At 35.0% G+C, this 17,120-nt stretch overlaps 1 long non-coding RNA gene across 4 annotated transcripts in view; it reads right to left on the bottom strand.

Moving 5' to 3' along the window:
* Positions 1-17,120, bottom strand: part of LOC107078628 (uncharacterized) — a 200,859-nt gene that overhangs the window by 87,618 nt on the left and 96,121 nt on the right. For all 4 annotated transcript variants that reach the window (XR_011190649.1, XR_001479580.2, XR_011190650.1 and 1 more), the window contains one exon: positions 10,961-11,028. This is a non-coding gene — a long non-coding RNA (uncharacterized lncRNA). The remainder of the gene's footprint in view (positions 1-10,960; positions 11,029-17,120) is intronic.

Here is a 17,120-nt window from a genome sequence, read left to right as displayed (position 1 = left end):
TTATTGGAAGTGCTTTTTCCCATAAGCATTCCAGTTTCTCCATGGATCTCCTAAGACTAAGTCCCCTAGGTGTATTTGAAAAAGGTTTCATTCCAGCTACTCAACTACCAGCTAAGAACAGCTAGAAGTCACCCTTTGTCACTGAAGACCAAAATTCTACCTACAGTGAATTACCCTGAGGTTTGCAAACACGTATTTACTTTTCAGCCCTGTAATGATAACATTGTTCTCAAAGCTATGAGTTTAAAGTTAAGATTAAATTTGAAAATACTTAAGATGCATAAACACCTATGGTAGAGTCCTGGAAATGCAATCTCAGCCACCTGCTACAACTGAGGAAATGCCCTTGTCCATCACTAGAATCTTCCAAATCCACAGTTGTAACATTGGTCCCTGCTCCTGTTATTGGTCTCCTTTTCATCTCTCCTGCATTTGCTGTATCTACAGTATATATCTGTCTCTGTAGATTACTCTGTAGATATCCAAATTCATAGTCATAATTCAGATTTTACTAGTTATCAAACAGCCCCTTCATTAGTATCATTCATTAGAAATCTTCGACACATTGATGTTGCATTGATGAACAAGATGTTGCTAGTAGCTGCAGTTTCTGCACTTATAACTGTCTGTTTGCATGACGATGATGCAGTAGATGCAGTAGAACTTTAAAGTGAACAGGGAATAATAACTTTTAATAATTACCAAACCCCTGTTAGAAGACTATAAAGCCTGAGGCATGGGTAAAAGACAACTAGGCCAAAGGTGCAAGGGAAAAAGGAGTCTTCCTAAACTGCCTTATTCTACTGTGTGTGGGATGTGCTTGCATGTTTCTTAGCCGCAAGCCAAGATGTGCAAAATACACAATTGGTGACTCCCGATTAGGTGGTAATAACAAAAAATAATGAGTAATTCAATTTGTATTTTAATTTATGCATAAGATTTTCCTGTACTTTACATGGATTTCATTGACAATTTTAAACAGCTGTTAAGCAAAATGGATATGCAGGAGAAGTAACAACGTGAAATGAGAAGAAAATCACAAATCACACAGTTAGCTTTGTCACTAGATGTTGATTTTCTAACAAATCCAAAAGATGACTTGCAAACATTAGACCAGTGTAAGTGAATTGTTAATGTGTTAGCTGTGTCGGTGGATGTGGATTTGTCAACAGAAGATGACTTACAAAGATTTGAACAAATTAAAAGTAAATTATTGGTAATTGGTAAGATGTTTATCTGGCTATCAAGTATGTGTAATGTTAGGCAGGAAAATTAAAAATTCAGTTTGATGAAGCAGAAAGTCAGTTTGCAAATATGTAGGAGACAAAATCTTTTCCATACATACAGTAGCTCACTACACACAGGGCTCCATGTCATGTTCTCTTTGGGGTCAGATACCAAAGTTTGATGTTTTTCTAGCCTGCTTAATCACAGACTGTGAATAGCATCTAGCTCTTCACTGATCAGACATTAGACAGAGGACACACAGACAACAGCCACAAGGACATGTCCTGCCCCATGTGTAGTCTGTCAGCAATGATGTCCATGACACTTCACAACTACATAGACTTTAGAATCCTATGGATGCCAGCCAACAGTACCAACTACAGGTATAGCAGCCCCTTTCATGGTTGGTACTCTGTTGCCAGGCTGGACTAGGGAACTAGACACAAAGAGGTATGGACAATTTATAGTGTTACCATTAAATAGTGCTTTCTTTTGAGTGGTCAGGTATTATTCTGGAGAGCTGAAAGGCAACATTAACGCCTTCCCTTATATATATCATGAAGAAAGCCCATGAAGAAATGGTGCTGAAAATGTACCAGGTTGGCACAAATGTGTAAATACCTGGGAACTGAATATTCCCCTTGATTAGGGTGTATTGGAATTATTTTTTGCTATTCCATAATTGTGTTTTTTTAACTTTTAAGTTCAAGAAAAGTTTTTTTTTTATTTGATTAAGTGTCAATAGTTACACAAAATGGAGACATTTACAGGTTTCTCACTTTTTTACCTCATATTTGTAAAATTTATAATTAAGCCTTTTTATTGTTTTATTAAGATTGAAAGTTAAATATTTGCAGTTTTCCATGATGAAATTTAGATTATATTTAGTGTGTTTTTGGAAGTGACACCTCTTGAAACAGCTAAGAATGTTTTGTTTTTTAAAAAAGGCTATGGTGTTTCATAAATAATGGGAACAGTCTGTAAGGACCCAGATCAATACAAAAAGGCATTTGTGGGGTTAATCAGTTTTCGGAGCAAGACTGCATCGTAATAGGGCCTGAGCTATTTGGGTACACTCTAGTGGTCACTTAAGAGAAATACAAAGACCATTACCATAAAGTCTACACAGCAGATATTAATGTGTCATATTAATGTGTGGACTTTGCAATTCGGCACCTTTTTGATTAATCTGCACTAAACACTATCAAGACAAGAAACTTTACGTTTTAGTAGTGATTTTGATCAAAAAGGTGTTTTATTCTCAAACTTGGAATCTGAAATTTTAAGTCTAAAATTACTATAGGAATGATAAAGGGTAAAAAGAGAAAGCTACGGGATTTCTTTTGTGATGTTTAATATGACACATGTTCTCTCACTGAAGCCACACTGAAGGGAATGTTAACATTTTAGTGTGATCTCAAGTATGAAGAAAACCTTTATTATAGGTCATCCATGTTGTTTTTGGAATTTTCGAACCTCTACGTCTTGTTTGAGGTGTAATATTACCTGTCAGTCTCAAAGAGTAAGGGGATGATGGGTATTTTTATGGCACAAGGTGATGAGGTTTCCGTCTTCATAACTAAAAAAAGTTGGGACAGTGTGTTTTTTCACACTTCTAAAGATGATTGTTCTCCTTGTTAAGATAAAGCATCTGTGCGTTCACCGAAGAAACCCATGTTTAGGACCTATTACATAATTGTGATAATAACTCCTGGCAAATGTTCCTTGTAATAATTTATATTGTTTGGACTCAAATGTTATAATTTCTACTGAGTCAAGATTTTACATGTCTGTTTTCATTAATAGATGAGTTACACACTGCATTACTCACTCATAAAAGTGAAGTAATTTAACATGTATTTTACATGTAATTTTACAAGATCTTAAGACACTTTTTTAAATTTAAGATTAAGGCATAGAGAGAATAATAATTAGGATACCTGCAGCTCGAGTTAGGTGTGTACAACACAAAATATTGTATATCATTGGAATAAATATAAATTAATGCTTTCATTCTGAAGCTGATGAGACCATCTAAAGAAAGTTCCAAATTTGTCCCTGGCTACCAAATTTTACTTAATATACAAGAGGCAGGATGAGAAATCTCATTAGCATTTCATCCTCAGCATTGTGAAATGGAAAGAGCTAATTAATATTCATTCCTGCAATTTGTAGGAACTGCATGATCTTTTCACACATCATAAAAATGAAGGGTCTTTCTTATGAGATATTTGTCTATCATCTATTTTTGCCTCTGGAACCAAAAAAAAAAAGCTAAATGATTTTCTGTGAAAGTTGTGTGCATCATTTGGACTTTTTCTACATGAAATAACAATGAAATATCCTTCATGATTTACATTTTTTCAAAAGTTTGTCTGCTTTAAAGTTACTAATACAGCTTAAAACTGTGAGTAGGAATACATTTTCTTCATCCATCCAATTAGTTCAAGATGTGTTTTGGTAGTTCTTGCTTATAAATGCAATAAGGCTGTTAAATTGGTTCATATATGTGAAATACATGTGTCATATATGAGTGTAATATGGGTTAGAAGGCTGAAGCAAACAATGCTCTGAGGCATGTTGTATATTGAATGTACACAGACACCCCGTCAGGCACTAATGTATACATACACTATTCATTGAGTAAAAGGAAATCTCAATGTGTGAAGCAGACATCACTCAGAATCATTGTAATTAAGCATGAGACTTGACCTTGTTTCTTTGTTTAAAATAAACTGATTACCCTTCATTTTTTATACTAAATAAGAATTAGCCCTTTAATTTAGTTTCATGGAAAATAAGTCTGGGAAGCAGTCCCCTTGTGTATGGGGCAATGTTAAGCCTCTTGCACAGGTAACAGTCAATCCATTAACCTTTGCTTTTAGCTCAGGCTTCATGTCACTGCCTCTGAGTCTTTCCCCCTTTTAATACATTTTTCTTAATAGTGGCTCGCCTGAGAATGAAAAGGGCAGAGCAGCTCCTCTTGACATTGACTGTGCCATTGTAATAATAAGCTTCCCTTTCTTATATCATCAACAGTGCCCAACCACAACCCCCATCCTTTCCCCTCCCTTCCGCACCCCTCAATAACACCACCTCCTGCTTTGCCAGGGTGTCAGCAACCATTTTCAGAAGGGTAATATGAAAGGGCTATAAAGGCAGGGGTCATGTTAAATTGTAACGCAAATGTTATTCCTCAATTATCCAACCAGGGTAAATGTCAACTGCTTCAGGGGAAATCAGCTGGATGTGTGTGTGTATGTGAGTGTGTCTGAAAGGCCTGGGCAGGGTTTAGCTTCAGGGCCAAGAATGTCAAGTAAAACGTTCATTTCTGCTTTCTTTTTTCTCCTGTCTCCACTCAGCTGTGTTTGTCAGTGTCACTTCAGTAAGAACTAATTACACCATTCTCTAAACCTTAAGACTTTGATTAAGTACTTTTTCCACCTTTTTTAATCTTGAAACTTTTCTATACAGAGATTTTTTTTAATCCATTGATAAACATGGGAAAAGGAAAAGTTCCTTTGAAATGAATTTCGAGGAGAAATAAGAGCAGGAAAGCACACTAGTGATAGCAGCTTAATTTCTGTCACAATTCTCAAGTGGATTTAATGAAAAACTCTGTTTTGATTGGCAGCTGAATGCCTCAACCAGCAAAGGGCAAGCTCACCATGGGGTCAAGAGAGGAAATCATCTGGAATAAGCATTCCTGCCCAGCCAACTGGATATTATAAGTTACAAAATTATATTTGCAGTAACAAATTGACTTGAATGCACTAAGTAGAGATCAAGACCTAGCTGAAATTTGGAGCGCTTAGATAATCAGTTTCTGAACTGAGCTTGAGCAGAGAAGCCATTCTTCGAAGGTCTGCAGGTTAGAGGGGAAAAACAACATGAGTGCCTCAGATCTCACAAATAATTTCATTATCCAAATAGGAGAAACAGTTAAAATGTATTTACCAAGAGGCATGCCAGGAATGCTTGATGTCTTCAATGAGATGCAATCCCAAGGAACGAATTTGTTTATTCTAAAGGTCAGAAACAGCCATCACATGATGTCTTCACACATTTTAACCCATTCTCTTTTTGAAGCTGAGTAGACATATCAACATGTACCAAATTACAAAGCATAGTGCTGCAAAACACAATATCTATTGTGGTATATAATGGATTATTATTAATATTATTATCATTATTATAAATTACTATTTTAGACTCTAATTTTAGACTCAACCTTTAGAGATAAATGTATACTATACAATTACTTAAAGTATTGCAAGGTTTACAATATTATGGTCACAATAGGCCAATGGTTCTATTAAAACTATTTCCATAATTACTGTATATAGTTACAGATAAAAGGGCTGTGGTCAACATCCAGCTAATATCAACATTTGCAGTTCTCGGGAACTTCAAAGCAAGAAAGGAACTGAGGTGTTTAGTGAGATGTATGGGGTCTGAGACACATTGATCAAAGGAACTGACTGGTTTACCTTAGTTAATTGAGTTCTTGGATATTCATTAAGAATAATACAATTCCAGGTAAAACAGCATAAGAATTCAGAGAAAAAGGATAAAAAAACAGGTAGGCAGAGAGGGGAAGGGAAGGACATAGGAAGAGACAGGAAGACACAGAGAGAAGTAAACGTGCCAGGCAAGAGGTCCTTGTCCAAATCATCCATAAAGACCAGATTCAAGTTAAGTATTTGAACCTCTGATTTCCTGTTCAGAGAATCCCTAGGTTAATAACAGCCTCTCCTAGTTTCCGGATTCATTTTTAGATGAGGGAGAAAGATTTCCCATTCACGTTATACAGTAGCATCCAGCTTTATAAAGAGAGAGATTTAGCTGTAGATCATATTCTGTTTAGTTTTGAAGGTAGGTTTAGCTCTCTTATTGGCCAGTGTAGGTGTTACATTTATACAGGATCTTTGAATACTTGATACGTCTGTGCTTTTTCTGGTTGGTCAGGACATAGGTCTCTGGGGCACCTTGTTAGAGCAACTTGTATGTTGTATTTTTATGTTGTGTGAACTTTAGTGTGTGTCTTTATTAGTACATATTTGTTCAACCCAGTATGTTTGAGTTATCACTCTTTTCACCAAAACTGTGATGGAAAACAAAGATCTTAAGAACTTCTGATTATACTTACTGCTTAGGTATGTTCTTGGGATAATCTTTGCAGTTTAGTGGTTATGATTTTCTTAATATACTTTTGGTATTGATTATCCATCTCAGTCTATTTCAACATTCTATATTCTGTAACATTATGCTGTTTGTTTGAAAAGAATAGGTACATTTGCTTTTACTTTTAACTTTTTTAATTGGAATTTTGACCATGTCATTTTTTAATTCACTTTAATTATTCACTACCACAAAACCCCATTTAATGAGAATTGAATTCTCTCAGTAATTTTACATCACCATGCTACACACCTCCTAGCTCTCATCATACGGTGAACTATTTGCATCCTTATGCATACCACCTATTGTTGTGTTTTAGCATAAACTTAATGGTAAATCCTTAAAACTTCTGTTTTCTAGTTTAACCCATATCTATATTCTAAACTTCCTGTATTGTATATTACTGATTCAATTCTCTAGCTTTCAGGTCATTTCTATATAAAATACTCCTACATCACCATCCATCCTGCATCCAGCATCCAGCCAGCAGCCATATCACCCTGCAACTCACAACCCACTGAAACTAAGCATGTGTGAGCCTGGCCGGTAACTGAATGGGAGACCACCTGAGAAAAACTAAGGTTGCTGCTGGAAGAGGTATAAGAGGGGCCAGTAAAGGGAGCTCACCCTGTGGTCCGTGTGGGTCCTAATGCCCCAGTGTAGTGATGGCGACAATGTACTGTGAAAAAGGCATCGTCCTTCGGATGAGACATAAAATTGATGTCCTGACTCTCTCTGGTCATTAAAATTCCCAGGGTGTTTTTCATGAAGGGTAGGGATGATACACTGGTGTCCTTTCCAAGTTTCCCACTCACCTTTTCCAATCATGGCCTCCAAATATTCCCCATCTATGAATTGGCTTCATCACTCTGTTGAGTGGATCATGCTGCATCATCCAAGTGGGGGCTGCACGGTGGTGGAGGGGAGTCTCCAGGACCTGTAAAGTGCTTTGAATGGAGTGTCCAGAAAAACTGTAAGGAATTCTTATTATTATCATCCTGTGCTGACTGCATTGCTGAAATTGTGCATCCATTAATTTTATATTCATTATGTCATTATCTCATAGTCATATTTCAGTTACTCCTATAATATCACAATTCCTACTTATTACAGTAGCCTCACATTCTTGCATTTGATTCAGTATGTTTTTAGCACTGAGGTATTTAGAAATAGAAGAATTATCTTTCTTTGCTTTGTCTCGGATTTCCTTTGTTACCACTAAAATAGCCCTGTTGTGGGCTCCCTGCCCCTTGTTTCCAAGTTTAAATACTTCTCAGCTACTGTACTTCAGGTTCATGCTTCTTCATTATATCAGTGCCCATCTAGTTCAAGTACTATACATTCAACTCTCGTTGTACGGGTCATGTTTGTATCAGAACGATCCCCAGTGGATCACCAATATCTAAAAAAACATACCATCGGTAAATTTCCATACTTCCCCTTGCCTCTCTGGGCTTGTATGTCAGAAAGGTAAAATTACCAGTATATTAACATTTTGCTCCTATGCTTACATGTACCTTTGGTTTTGTCTTGCAGATTCAAGAGCCTGGAGCCAGGAGCCTATTCAATCATGGAGAGATACAAGTAGGTATCCAACCAGGCCAGGCCAGGCGGCCAACACACCCATACAAACCTACCTACCTACACATTTCACATGACACTACTTTAACAATTCACACCTTATCTGTACTCTCTTTGTTCTATTTATTAATTCTTCATACAAATCCAGCCATTTATCTGAATTACAACAGCCTGTAATTTGAGAGAAGACTTTATGGGGAAATATATCAATGGTCTTCTGGAAATCTAAATACACAATGTATTGTGCCTGTATTAATTACTGAGCTTGTCTGTTCAAAGTTCTCTTACAAGTCGGAAAGGCAAGATCTACCTTTTTTTTATCCTTATTATTCACAGGAATGTTATTTCCCTATAGGTGATCTTATCATTGTCTCCATAATCTTACATGTAATAGATGTCAGAATTACTGGTCTATGTATTGGTATGTTTGGAATTACATTGGTTATGATTAGCTAACCAATTCTCATGCATACGTACTGCTATAGATGGACTATAATAGCAGTTCTCCAGTCTGTTTGTACTACCCTTGTTTTGAGCATAGTGACAGTGCTTTAGCAGCATTCACAGATGCACTAGAAATCTGATCATCATGCAAACTACACTGTTAGGTGGCCTCATATTGATATTTTTGCCTCTTATATTACTTAACCTAATATTTTAAAAATAGGTTAGATATTTGTATTAACTCAACCCAAAGCAAAACATTAACCTAATACCTAATTGTATTTGTTACACCAATTTCTAAAGATAGAGATATCTGAAAAATATTAGAGGAAAATAAAAATGTCTAATTAACTATAATTTAACATTTTGTGTTAATACACTGGCCTAACTATAGGACCTTATGTTATATTGTTATATCTATATGTATGGTTGAGGATACTGAGAAATTTGTGAATGAAAGAACCTTTACTAAACAGATAGCCTATGACATGTTAAAATAAAAATATATATTTTAAATGAAGCCCCCGCTACATTAATTGAAAATACGATTACTTCAGACTGTCTGGTTCTTCACTTTTTGTCTTCTTTACTACTTTACTTTTGTCGACTGAGTCACGTCAACGTCACCAAACTGAAAAGATATAGAGGTGACTCAGCACAGCACAGGAAAGATGACAACTTTGTGAATATGGGTGAAAAATTAATATATTACCTATAAGGAAAACAAGAAAGTGTTGGAACTAAATATGTAAAGTTTTTATTAATCAAAGTGAAAAAAAAAAGATAATCAAGATATACAGTACGAGTAAACACAAAAATATATTACTGTAATGTCCAATCTTATCCCACCTTTAGAATTTCAAGAAAACTTTATTATTATTAGTCTGTCTACTCTTGGCAGTATTATCCCTCTTTTCTTTTACATCAATTCTTTTATCAGTGTATTCTGCTATAGCCATTGTCAGACTGTCCCTATGGACACTGAAGATACTATCTTGTTATCACTGTAATAAAACTAAAGTGTTGAGCAGGAAATTGAAAGTGTAGTTGGACAGGAAATAACTGTGCTCTGTCATCATCTACAGTAGAAAACATGTGTTCATGTGCGTATTGCCATCATATCTGATTCTGCCAGTCTTTGTGGTCAGACATTACTAGACTCTTCTTTTTTTATTCAGGGTGAAGTTTATGTATACCCATAATTTAATATTTAATAAAAATGTCTTAAGATGGCAATCAGCTGTGTGTGTACTGTATTTTAAGTGGTTTCATTTATTATCATCTAAACTGAAATAAGAAAATCTATTGTAAGTAGTTTGACCTAGATCAGGTATTAAATGTTGAGACAAAATAATTTTAGTTAGTACATGAGCTACAGAATTGTTGACTTACTAAGGACTATTAAGTACCCCAGCAGGTATCTAAAGCAGTCTAATAATGAGTAAATAAAATAATATATCAATTTTTTAGCAAGCATCAGATAGAGCAAGAACTTTAATTGGGCAATACAAAGCCAATGGAAAGGAAGGATCCCCTTGAGAATTTTCTAACATGCAATGCAATGACAACAACAAAGACAACTCAGGATAAAAAATTATATCAAGTTTTCAACTTTAGTCAAGGGTTTTATTTCGGAAGCGACTTTGTTGTTGGGAGCCCATAAACAAAACGTCATTCGTGTTAAAGTTTGCATTCTTTACCTAATACGAAGCAGATACAGTATATAAAAAGTACAGAAACACAACAATGTTATCAAATTTAAATTGCAAGTAATTCTGAGAATAAGTAATCATAGTAATTAATTAAGCATAAGAATGAAAACAGAAAGTACACCATGGTGAATGATTTAACCAATAAGTTACAGATACAGTACAGTATGTGCTAAAACTGAAATATAGAGGTCCCAGTACAGTACCCTGTGGAACACCCTGAATAAGTGGAACATCATCAAATTAAAACAGAAAAGATTTACTAATTGGTGCCTTCTAGCCAAATAGGAGTCAAACCAATGAAAGGGAGTTCCAGTTCCATTCTATTGTTAACAAAAGATAAATCATCTTGCTTCCCCTACATGCAATTGTTAAAGAATGCAATACCATCAGAAAAATTCTATATACATTTTACACCCCTTTCTCCTTACTTTTTACTAATTCTTGCTAATTCATCTTTCTTATCAGGAAATACTCTAAAGCAGACAACATTAAACATTGATGTGCAAGATTTTTTCTAGGGAGTCTGACTACCAGTGAAACTGTGTTTCACAAGATGCATACTGTATATCCATTTGTCTCTGTTTCTGTTTTTCAAGTTGAACTTTTGTAGATCAAACTTATACCAGTTTAAATGCATGAGTAATGTAAACATGCTGACACTAGTGTCATATCTGCTTCAAACTTGGTTATACAATTTACAAGTTATCTTGGGTATTGAAAATGGATTTTCTGGAAAATATTATGCATTGATTCATATTTGTTTGTGTTAAACAGCTAAAAGCCAGAGACTTCTTTTTCAACAAAAGCACACCTACCTGAGCTGTATCAAAAGGGTCTATGATACAATTACCCCCTCATATCTGAAGTTTCCCCTTAGCTGGATCTATAAATAAACCAGAAATGATTACAGGATGAGTTTAAAAAGCAAATAATATTTTGTGCAGTTTTAAATCTAGAAGATTTTACTGTAACTTAAGTATTTCTTTAGATACAGTAATACTACAGAATGATTAAAAAATGGACCTGTAGTTTTAAAGTCTCTTAAGTTTTTTTAAAGTACAAATAAACTTTAATTTGTTCATGTCATTGTAATGGGTCATTCAAATATCATCTGCTTTACACATTATAATAAAAAGACACATTTGCCATATCTGCCTGACACAAGGCTGCCATCTGTCTGAAGGCATGAAAAATGATTCAAACTCTTTTTTGAATTGTCCAAGTAAACATATAAAAATGAAAGTAAAATATTCTAAAGAAGAAAAAAACAATTGAAATACTGTATCACAAATTTGACAACTAGAAAGTTATCAGAATCAAAGATATCTGTTATTGTCCTCAAACTGTATAATCCTGAATCGATGCTAATGAGATGGACATCCAATACAAATGGCAACCAACTAATAAAATTCACAAAATTAAGTGACTTCTTGAAAGAAATACCTATATTTGCTGAGAGACTGACAGAGGTCGATTATCACTTACTGTTACGAAAGAACTAAGCAAAATCTATTGAGAGCCCCTAAAATCTAAATTGTTCTCATTTATTCATTCTGTTAACACATGTAATGAATCATTAAGCTGTAATTTACTTGCAATGACTGAAAAATCGAAGTACTATAAATGTATTAATAGAAAGAGCAAGTATGTAAAACTATCCCCTTTGAAATCCTAGTGACCTATCTCTTATTTCTACTTTATGCATTTATTTGAAGAATATATTATGTATTTATTTTGAGAATTCAATGTGATCATAATTTGACAAAATGCTTCTAAATTGATATGTATTGACAATAGATAGTTTTTTTTTTCCTTTCAGAAACAATAAATTCAAATACAAATAAATAAATGTGCTTTAATAGCTCTTTTTTTACTTGTCATTGTTGAATACTTTTTTGATAATAATGTTGACTAGTATTTTTTAACAGTTTGATTTGACAAATGAATAAAATATTGGATCTACTGTGATTAAGATTTAAAGAAATTATGAAATATAAATTTAACTGTGTGCAGCTTCATACTTGGATTTTCCCCACATTAACTTACCTAATTCGGTTTAAAAGTAATGTACAGTACATACCAGCCAAATAATCAAAGCTAAAATAATGGAGTATGAAACATAACAATTGACAATTTATCAAACTTTAATTTTATATAATTTGTTTAATACAAAATATATTTTTAAATCAATTGGATTAGTGAATCATGAATATGTGGCATTTTTCAAAGAGTCCATGTTTATTCAGCCTGGGGACTTTTGAGCTCATAATCACTCTGTGTCCTGTTCCTCATTCTAATGATATACAACTAACATGATAGGAAATACTACAGTTACAGTATGTGCGAATGACATTTACTCCACAATGCATACTTCTGATTTAATGTTTTCTCTATTTACAACATGGGAAGCTACTGTTATAAATACTACAGTAATAGTGTCTTCGATTTAATGCACTCTATAAATCAAAGTCTAGCCTAGGATTTGTCTCTGTAGATGATAGTAATTCATCAGTTCTTGAAATATTTACATTCTTGAGTTAAACCTTATTTACTGAAGTGAACTGTGATAATTTGCATTGTCTCAGTATGACATGTTTAACTCTGCCAACAATGGGATTCGATCTTGGCCACTTGTGGCCACCTCCTAATTCAGAGCTGTACTGACACACTCCCCAGACAGTGACAATTCCAGCTGCACCAACTACAGCAGAATTCAAACATGTTCAAGGTTTTAATGGGTCGAAGTCACTTTCTCTAACAAGCCCAGTGCCAAATCCTTTTAACAGCTTAAGAAAATTCAACCTCCTGTCTTGGAGGCCAAGGAAAAACAAAAGTCTCATTATACATCAACCTTATACACTATAAAACTATACCCCTATGGCAGTGGTTCTCAAACTATGGTACACGTACCACGAATGGTACCACGAGTGGTATGTGTAGCGCCACCAGGTGGTACGCCATATGACCCTGGAACTTTGTTGTGTGCACTGAAAAATTGGGAGTGGTTTTCATATTTTCTATTTGAATACGTGTCGACTACGCAGCCTACGTACAATGATACAAGGCGCGCTAATACTTGAGTGGACACAAGAGCTACTGTATAATTCTACACCTTTGTACAGGAATGCGTGCTAAGACATAAGTGCCCAATTCTATTTAAAAAACATTATCTCCAGCAATTAGAGAGGTACAGATGCAGCCATTCAAAGTGCCCGGTACAGACACGTACCGGAAGTAATTGGCTACGGTGTCGCGCATTGTGACGCACGATGACGTACGGTACCACGCGGTACCGTGGCACATGATTGGTTGACCGACAGGGGCACTCGTGGTCCGTTGGTCTGTTGTAGAAAGATTTACAGTAAACGTCTTTACTGTGCCCATTGTAGTATTGAATATTTATATGGAATTTTACCACTGAAGGGAAATCTTAGTAGCTGAGCATAAAAAGAATAGGAGCATACTGTAACGCGTGTGAAAGCCATAAACTATATTCATTTCGGAACATAAACATACAGTATATAGCTGGTCTCGGTACTTTAAAGAAAAAATACACACCAGTATTCCATTTCTCCCTTAACATTTTAAGCATCGAAGTCTTTAACTAACGAGATACCGGAGTCAACAAGCATACTTTTAGAATTTGATTAAAAGGGAATATAATATGGAATCGCGTATCTAAAGAAATTAATAACAATATAATTATATTCATGTACCGCAACACAAGAATAGTACACGCTGTACATTGTCTGTTGATAATGTTTCTGTAGTGCTTTTTCAGCACTCTGCATGTGACCTTGCTGGTGGCGCTGTGGGTTAGGTTCCTGACTCCCATGTCACACGGTCTGTATTTGAATCCCACTGTAGAACCATGACTTTTTTTTTAACAAACATTTCTTTGAAAAAATGAAACGTTTCCCTTGGTCAGAGATTAAATAAAACCTCACTCACACCAAACAAATTTATATTTCTAAATATCACAACATGATCGAATTTAAGTCATTTTAATAACAATGAATAGTCACCTAGGCGTTACAATGTAAACGCGTTTGCGTTTTGATTTAAACCGCAAACGCGGGTTTAAATATATGTGTTTTTTGATTCACAATCAGACAAATGCAACATAAATTGATATCTTTGTCTTCTAAGTATCTTAATAAACTTTCAGCATAGCTTTCTCCCCGTTTAGATTTTTTTTATCTTGGGATCTTGGGATCAAATGTGGAAAGATTAGATTGTAATTGTTTTTATTTTTTAAGTACATTGGGGAGTTAAAGCAAGTTAAAGCCTTGATTTTATATATCACCTTTAAAAGTGGAATCTCAAAGCAAAGTAAATACCCAACACCGATTGTACCCATCTGTCATGCTAATAAAGTACCTTGAATTGAATTGAATTGAGGGGGGGGGAGGGCGAGCGAGAGAGCCAGGACAGACAGGCAAATAAGATACACTCCACAGACATTCACAACAGTGACATATCATAAAACGTTTGCACATATAGTTAAGTTATTACTTGGTTTTCAAAGTGCAATGAAATACAATATTGTTGTTGTTGCTGTTATTGTTGTTTTTATCCTGTAAAGCGTTTTGAGAAGCCACCTTTAAAGGCGATATATAAAAGCGCTGAATCTTATGGAATGTGTTCCGCCGGGGATTCAAAAAAAAATATTTTTTTAATCGCGTATCTAAGGAAATAGCAGTATAACTTTGTTCATGCACAAACAGTATCATGTTACATTATTAATTTGGGTGTCTCCTCTTGCCAGAAAACTCTAAATTGCATTTTGAGTGCGGTTTTTTACCTTTTCTAAATTCTTTTACTGCAACGGACATAAAAACTCCCTTGCTTTTAACAGAGCGTTCCATAATTTCTAACTACGAAAATTATTTAAACTGCGACACGTATCATTCATTCCATTCCATTATCAGTCTTCCATTTCTCCCTAAACATTTTAAGCATGAAAGTTTTATGAAACGGTACCCAAATATACGATTGCTGTATGGAATGAATTTGAATTTAAAAAAATTATTTTACATGAAATATAAGCTGTTTACATCTTCCGCCTGAGAACAGTCACCCGTTGCTACCCAATGCAGAAACACAGCCACCAACTAGCAAAGAGAGGACATTAGCTAGCCAATATGATAAAGAAATAAATAATTATTTTATTTCTTTTGGACATTTATTTGAACATTTCCATCGATTGTACAAGCACTTGGAAACTGTCCAATCCCTAGTTCATCAGGCATTTTCTTTTACGCTGCGGGCATTCTCCTGGTCTGCCGCCGATCTGTGTCTTCTAGGATATAATGCCAGCGAACTCTTGTTTTTATGTCCACTATAACAGACAATCTCCTTTGCTTTTAACCAAGCATCTAACCCCTCTGATTGGAGAAAAAAGACGTGCTGGTTTGCTATACATACTGTACCAGGAAGATGATTTCTTTCTATTCGAAACGTGTATTTTAAAAGTTTAAGAAGTAAAAACCTTACAGCGTACACAGATTTCTAAACTGATCAGGATCGTTATCTTTGTCTTATCCATAATAATGTTCACCGCTCTGTCCAGCAAATTAATAATAAACTTTCTTTTATATAGCGTTTTAAACGAATAAGTAATTAGATTGCTCATAAACCTAATCGCTTTTTCTACATAAACACAGCGTGATTGCTCTCTGAAAATGCTTTTTCTTTTTATTTAGGCTCAGATTTCAACTATAGATCGTATTATTATAAACTTTCTTGGAAAAATGTCTTTTATGTAAACCATGTTTGCTATTAATTAATTTAGGGCTAGAATATGTTCATTGTCTTCCAATCGAGTCGAGTTGACATTAGAAGCTTGCCACGCCCGGACTGTTACACCAACGTATTAGCATGTTAAAGCGATTTCTTTGAGGAGCCTAGCTTTCTTAACTAGTAAGTACTGAACTTCCTTGGTTTTGGAGGGGGAGGTGTCTTTCGATGGAAATCTCGTCCCCTTCTACTTTGAAAATACCTGTGAAACCGGTTTAATTCGTCACAGCCAGCACTCCCGCAGAGAGGGGGGTTGTACTCGTTAATGTCTTAGCCGGAACATATCATTATATCTCATTTTGTATTTCTATAAAAAAAATCGTTTGCCCAGCTTAACACTATTGCTGTTGTTTTTATCCTGTAAAGCGCTTTGAGGAGCATAGCTTTCTTACCACTTAGATTACTTTTTGATACCATCCTTACACAAAGCAAAAACTTCTTATATTTTCCGATGACATACAAATGGAAAGATTACAAAATTTAATATTTTTTCTGAACCAGGGAAAATCTGATCTTGTTTTTCTATATTAATAATAAAAAACGTTATTTTACATATCACCTTTAAAAGTGGCATCTCAAAGCAATACAGTAGATGTAAACCACAGAGTAAATACCCAGACAAACGCAAACGCGTTTTTAATAAAATGCTTTTATTCATTCAGCAGAGAAAGAGCGTACAACCTGGGCATAACAGCTGTTCCTTTTTCTGATCACTCGCTCTCTGGATAAACGTCTCACGTGTCCTGTTCTTTGTTTTCCTAATTTGCTGATTATGCCTTCTGCGATCCACTCCTGCCCTCACACCTAAAGAAGACTATTTTAAATTTCTTTGCGCGATCCATTGTGCAATTAACCCTTGTATGTGCTGTCCTTAAGGTGATATCACATAAAGGTGATATGTAAAATAATGTTTTTATTATTGTTATAGAGAAACATGATCAGATTTTCCCCGGTTCAGAAAAAAATATCTAAAGTATACTAGTTTGTCACTAGTATACTTTTAATACAGTCTTTGCTGTGCTCTAGAGGACCTTTGTGATATTTCGAGCTCTGGTTGAATGATAAGTGTCGCAGTTTAAATACATTTCGTAGTTGAAATTATGGAACGCTCTGTTAAAAGCAAGGGAGTTTTTATGTCCGTTGCAGTTTTTTTGCAACATGAATATAATTATATCG

This window comes from Lepisosteus oculatus, chromosome 10 (genome assembly GCF_040954835.1).
Source record: "Lepisosteus oculatus isolate fLepOcu1 chromosome 10, fLepOcu1.hap2, whole genome shotgun sequence".
In the NCBI taxonomy this organism is placed as follows: Eukaryota; Metazoa; Chordata; class Actinopteri; order Semionotiformes; family Lepisosteidae; genus Lepisosteus; species Lepisosteus oculatus.
The sequence above is the reverse complement of the archived record's forward strand: the minus strand, read 5'-3'. Positions and strand labels throughout refer to the sequence as shown.